Below are 7,275 nucleotides of genomic sequence, written 5' to 3'. Positions count from 1 at the left end.
CTGTTTTACAAACAAAAAGAAAAAAACAACAGTTTCCATATTAAAGTAATGCAATGTAAACCATAGTTTATAATGCTGTACCAAAGGTAATTATCACGATTTTACTAACTAATCATGTTATCGTATTATTTTTTGCAAAGTCTCTCACTTTTAGCCCCCCTGAGAATAGAAGAGAGTACAGTCGAATATATATATTTATTTATATATATATATATATATATATATATGCATATATATATATATATATATAATGTGTATAGTCTTCAATATATTTTATGCCTAGTGTGACAATTACACTAAGAAAACTGTATATCCACATTATATATATATATATATATATATATATATATATATATATATATATGCATATATATATATATAGTGTGGATATACAGTTTTCTTAGTGTAATTGTCACACTAGGCATAAAATATATTGAAGACTATATATATATATATATATATATATATATATATATATATATATATATATCATAATGTGTCTTCTGCCTATTGCAGCCGTCAATAATCACATCATAAATTCATTTCTGGGAGGGGGACACCCTGCTCCTTATGAATGGTGGGTTTTAACGACATAAGAAAATGTCAGATGTTGGGTTTGAAGGAGGTTAACAAGGGGGGTCCTGGGGATGGATTAACCTTTTGTGATTCAATACAAATTATACTTCGTGGCAGGAGAGCGATTTAAAGCCACTAGAGACCCTGCTAACAAAGGAAACGGAAATTGATCCTAATTAGAAAAAGAAAATATTATAACAAATATGCAAATGAAATGAATTAGTATTCTGAAATTTTGTGGAGATGGCGGAGTTTTTAAGAACAGGCTGGATGGAAATATTGGTCACTATAAAGTATGTTATGCGATGGTATTATTATTATTATTATTATTATTATTATTATTATTATTATTACGTTGATGATGATGATGATGATGATGATGATGATGAAGAAGAAGAAACAGAAATGGACTAAAAGACCGAAACAACAACAGCAATAACAATATTGACCATTACATAGACTGCCCAAATTAGTGTTTAATGTATATGCCTCTGAACTGTACTCATTAGATGGGTTAAAATGTATCTCCCCTCCCCCTTCTTGTTTTTAAGCCATTAGGCTAAATGAGCTAATTAGTTGCCATTGTCTCTTATCAGGCTGGAAGTAAAGAGGTGATGAAGTCAGCGGAATTCACAGAAATCAATTACATCTGTGTGAAGTCTGGGGATGGATCTCATTTCCAATCCGCAGCCCGCGTTAATTCTTTCTGGGGTGCAGGATCTGGACATTACTCTCACATTAAATGCTGTTTTGTCTGTAAGGATTAGAATTCTTCTGTGCAAGGAAAGCACCAGCAGCTGAGATGAGCCATTAGTAAGGTGCGGGGTGCATATATAATTCCTCAAGGCCCATTACCCCAGACAAGAGATCCTGACCCTGAGCCTAAAATCACATGTGTGCAGATGTAGCAGAGCTGAGCTTGTGTGGATCACAATTTTTTTTATTATAGCACTATGGGTAAAACTAGTACTTGATTTAACTATCTTATTACTACAGCAAGAAAAACATGATTACATCTACCTATATAATCTATCTAATCTAATATCAATTTATTATTGACGAGCCTTTTCCATGCTTTTTGGAAGATAGACAGATAGACAGATAGATAGATAGATAGATAGATAGATAGATAGATAGATAGATAGATAGATAGATAGATAGATAATGGATAGATAGATAGACAGATAGATAGATAGATAGATAGATAGATAGATAGATAGATAGATAGAAAATAAGAAAAGAAGGCATCACTCCAATGAATAAAGGCGTAAAAATGGACTTTATTAGCCCATGTGAAGTGGCTGGTGTGGCAACGTTTCAGTTGTGAACAACCTTCCTCAAGCTTCTTTTCTTATTTTTATTTATGTTACAATGGTATAAATTGTTTGGGAGGCCTTGCACCCATTATTTTCTTTATGGTGCCTTTCCATTCTATTTTTCATAGATAGATAGAAAGAAAGGTAGCACCAGCAAAGAAAGGGGAAGGGGTGCAGAGTTCCCCAGGAATAAACCAATCCTCCAATATAAGTACAAAAATGAAGGCAACACTCCCAAAATAGAAAATTTGAAAAATGTAATGTATGAGAAAGGTCCTCAATTGGATCGAAACTTTGCCGTCGTCATGGGCTATTACATTTTTTGAAATTTTCTATTTTGGGAGTGCTGCCTTAATTGCTAGATAGATAGATAGATAGATAGATAGATAGATAGATAGATAGATAGATAGATAGTTGCAAAAAATATGAAGACAGCTCTCCTCTTTGAAAAAAAAGCGAAAAAGTGATTTATTTACCCACAAGGGCTGATGCTACGTTTCGGCTCCAAATGTGAGCCTTTCTCAAGCTTGAGAAAGGCTCACATTTTGGATCAGCTGATCATGCGTTTATTTCGATGAAAAAGAGAAAGATGGCTTTTCAGAACTCTTTAATCTTTATAGAAGGAACACAATAATTGATCTATAATGGACCAAATTACCCCAAGTAGCAAATATAACAGATCTTCATGAGTGCCTGCCCAGAGACTGGAGAGTGTGGCAGTTGCGGTTTGTCCTATCAGCCTTGGTTCAAACGATAAGCTGAGGTCATGAAATGCGTTTTTTTTATCTTGTGATATGACAAAACACGAAGACCAAATAATGACATTTTGGGGAAGAAAAGGACCGTTAAAGATATGATTTTCCACTCTGGCACCAGAACATAGGGAGTCATTAATCCGGTTCAATGTGGCTTTTGGGGGTTATTTAGAGCACACAAACGCACTTTACAAGTGTGATGCGTTTTTGGTTCCGTTCTGCTGCAGAGGTCAGTAGACGTAGCAAGTTCAATGTAGTATGTTATGGGTTAATAGATAATAACTACTTATCTGCCATAAAACTGACGTATGGTAATACTGCACGACTTGTGTGAGGTTCATGCTGTTACTTTAAAAAAAATGTGTTCTCCTTTAGTGTAAAACATATTGTAGAATAAATGTACAAACTAGTATATCTTATAATGATATACTACTACTACTGACACAACTAATACAACCACTGCTACTTCTATTACTACAACGTCTTCTACTACTATTACTGCTAATAATGATAATAATAGTAATAGTAAAGTAAAAACTAGTATATCTTATAATGATATACTAACACCAATGCAACTACTACTACTTCTCTTACTACATCTTCTACTACAACCATTGCTACTAATAATGATGATAATAATAGTAGTAATAATAAAGTAGAAACTAGTATCATATAATTATATATTATTACTAATACGACTACTACTACTTCTATTACTACAACTTCTTCTACTACTATTGATACTAGTAATAGTAATAAAATTAATAAAGTGGAAATTGGTATATCTTTTAATGATATACTACTACTGGTACTACTACTACTACTAATAGTAATAATAATAATAATAATAATAATAAAGAGGCAACTAGTTAGTATATCTTATAATGATTTACTACTATTACAACTACTGCTACTTCTATTACTACAACTTCTACTACTATTACTGCTCTTAATAATGATGATAATAATAATGTAGAATCTAGTATATCTTATAATGATATACTACTACTTCTATTACTACAGCTTCTTCTACTACTACTAATAATAATAACAATAATAATAACAATAATAATAGAATCAATAAAGTAGAAACTAGTATATCTTATAATAATATACTAGAACTGATACAAATAATTGTTAATTTATCATAGCAATTAATATATAATAATTATTAGCATACTATTCTAGTAGTAGTATTATGATTACAAGATATATTGTATTATTATTATTATTATTATTATTATACATTTCAGTGCCTATTTACACACATAATCCTCTACAATATCTCATTAAATATGTGAAAATTGCACTATATGTAACATTATAAACCATTATAAGCTTTGTGTTCTGTTTTTTTTTGCACAGGGTGATTATTTTTTTACTTCATATATGTATACAGACTGGTAAATGTCTGCTGTTCCAGAACTAATACTATACATGTTACAATTATACATTTTTGATGTAGGATTTTAATGTAATAAATGTATAATGGAAATACTAAAAGTTTGGTTTAATGGCAGAAGTTGTACATTTTTACATTGCCAAAGTCTTCTCTGTTCCTTATGTAATGATCATGATGCCTTAAATGCCCCTCTATGAGGAGTCTGTGCTGGGACACAGAATGGGGAGGAGAGGATAAAGCAGAAAAGAGTTATGGAGAAAAGTTGGAGGCGTTGCTCATGACAACCACTCAGGTCACTGTTCTCTCTGTTAGAGGCTCCATCACAATGGACAATCTGGTTGCTCATAGCAACATCTTCAAAGTCTCTGTGCATCTGTCTGATCCCTACATAGGGAGCAGGAAACAAGAGAATTGCACAATGCCTGTTTGCTGTGATTGGGTGATTTTTGGATAAGTTGAGGTAAGGGATGTCTGGTAAAGGAATTATTACAGAATATTCGATACATGCTATATCTTGTGGAAATGTATGAAACCACTGTGTTTAGTTTAACTGTAGAAAGTTATATGTCTGTTTTCTATTTTTATTTCGCTTGTTGTTTTTCTATCATTAAAGTCTTATCATTTTCTCATATATAGTATACGATATTAATCGTGATCTTACTCTAAATTGTTCTGGGTCATCAGTAGTGCATGTGATGCCTATGTCTGCTTATTAAAACAATTAAATGCATATAGAAGAGAAGGGAAGATAGATAGATAGATAGATAGATAGATAGATAGATAGATAGATAGATAGATAGATATGACATAGACAAAAAATATAAGATAGATATATAATATTAATTATGATGTTCCTGTACGTTTTTCTAGCATAATCAGTAGTGCAGGTAATCACTATGTTTGTCTGTTAATTGTTTTTACAATTATTGGTAAAGCAGTGATTGGAAAACAATCCCAATGATCTACAAAGCAATAATAATCAGATGATGTTCTTCATCTAGTGATATACTGCAACCTTCAACCGATCATAATTCTTCAAAATTCTATCTATCTAAAACTAGATAGATAGATAGATAGATAGATAGATAGATAGATAGATAGATAGATAGATAGATAGATGATAGATAGATCTGGGAAGACTATGGGTCTGTAGATCAATCCTAGAATGTAGTGAAGGTTATATATCATGACTATGTTCTGCCCTTAGGGAAATTTTTGGAGGGAATAACCTTTAATAAGTGTAATTATGGGATGTTTAAAGTTTAGGCTCAAAATAATTGGAAAATACTTCTCAGAAGACAGATTCGATTTTGGTGACTTTCAGACAAGAAAATATGTGAAGATTCACAGACATAAACAACTCTCAGGATTAAATGACCCTGCTCAGGGTTACACTAGGAATGCGTGTAGAGCTGTCAATACACACTACACACAACCTGGACAAAGTCCCTCAACATGTGTATGCACACACTTACATTTGGATAAACGTGCAATAAATCAGTAACACTTCAGGCAATATATGCACAGACTCACAAGTGATGATGATGATGATTATTATTATTATTATTACAATGAAAGAGAAAGAAAGGAAAGAAATAAAGAGTGAAAGGAAGAAAGAAAAAAAAGAAAGAGGGTGGGTGGAAAGAAAGAGGGGAAGGAAGAAAGAAAGAAGGGAAGAGAGAAAGAAAGAGGGGAAGGAAGAAAGAAATGATGGCTGATAAATAAATAGAACAAAGAAAGAAAGAAAGAAATGATAGATGATAAATAATAGATTAAAGGTAGAAAAAAAAAAAGAAAGAAAGAGAAAGAAGAGTTTATATATTGCACAGAGAAATAGGAACATTGATATAGGTAAACAGATTATAGAGAAATAGATAGATCGATAGATCCAGAGGTAGATAGATAGATAGATAGATAGATAGATAGATAGATAGATAGATAGATAGATAGATCAATCATAAAATGATGCACAATAAATAAGTGCTATTATAATAGGTGAGTGGTTATATTTTTCCATATAGTATTTTATATAAGTGCTTTCATGAATGATATATTACAATAACTGCATTCATCTAATATATATCTATATCTCAGATAATAAATATTTATGAATTTTAATAATGGGTTTAAGCGTTGAGGGGGAGGGGACAATTGCCTGGTTATGACTTGGCCTTCATAGTAAATATATACTGTTAGGTTATGACCTTGTTGTTGATCAAATACGGTGAGCTATGAGAATCCCACCATGCAGATCACTCTGCTTCTTTCAGTCACTAGAGAGAGATGTCTTCCCACCTCCCAGCCCCAAACCCACAGAGGCATCCTATTACTTCAGCTGTCAGGACTAAGGATAGCCCCTAATTACTTGTGCTCACTGTTAAGTCAAATATAACATCCTCATCTGCACTAGTGACTGGGGATCCTCTTGCTAGAACTGTCTGTCCTTTTCCCTTTAGGGTTACACAAGCCAACCTGGGCGCTTGTTTTCTCTCATCAGAGGCTTTTCCCATGAATGCTTCTTGCATTTCTAATAAGATGGAGCCCGGGAACAGAGGGCAGCTAGGGGCTCATGTGTACTAACAAAGACAGCAGCAAGGTGCCTATGACCTTCATCTCTTCCTATGATGCACATTGCACCCAAGGAAATCAAAGGCATGTCCTGTATAGATGCCTGGACATATGAAGACAATTCTCACTTACTGTACTTCATTCTTGGAAAATATCATTGATACATTCTATAATACATTGCATTATGTAGGATGAGACAAGGGTGGTCCCTAGTGGACATTAAATGATGCATCCGTAGATGCCTGGACAAAAGAGCACATCTGTACTAAAGCCCCTGAACTATAAATCCAATGGAACCCCCCCTCCATATTATAGGACCCCTATACTGCAGGGGAGGACTCCACTAAATGGTGCAAATTAAGTGATCTATTTTTAAACTGTGACTCCCCACCTGAGAGCATCTCTCATTATTAAATACCAATTGGGGTCCAAACTGATTGTCTACATCTATGAAATAAGGTCCAATATGGAAACCATGTGCCTGGAAATGAAATATTTTCCTTAAAAGCAGTGATGTCAACATAAACATGGAGGGTTGTGGTGGTCATGGAAGCAAAGAACTTGTACACCCTGGTTAAAATAAATGTATATGAAACCTTTTATTATTATTATTTAATTAATTCATTTATATTTATTGTTGCTTTTTTTTAAGTCTTCC

This window comes from Phyllobates terribilis, unplaced genomic scaffold (genome assembly GCF_046119375.1).
Source record: "Phyllobates terribilis strain yellow unplaced genomic scaffold, ASM4611937v1 Scaffold_4__5_contigs__length_816908805, whole genome shotgun sequence".
Taxonomy (NCBI): domain Eukaryota; kingdom Metazoa; phylum Chordata; class Amphibia; order Anura; family Dendrobatidae; genus Phyllobates; species Phyllobates terribilis.
The sequence above is the reverse complement of the archived record's forward strand: the minus strand, read 5'-3'. Positions refer to the sequence as shown.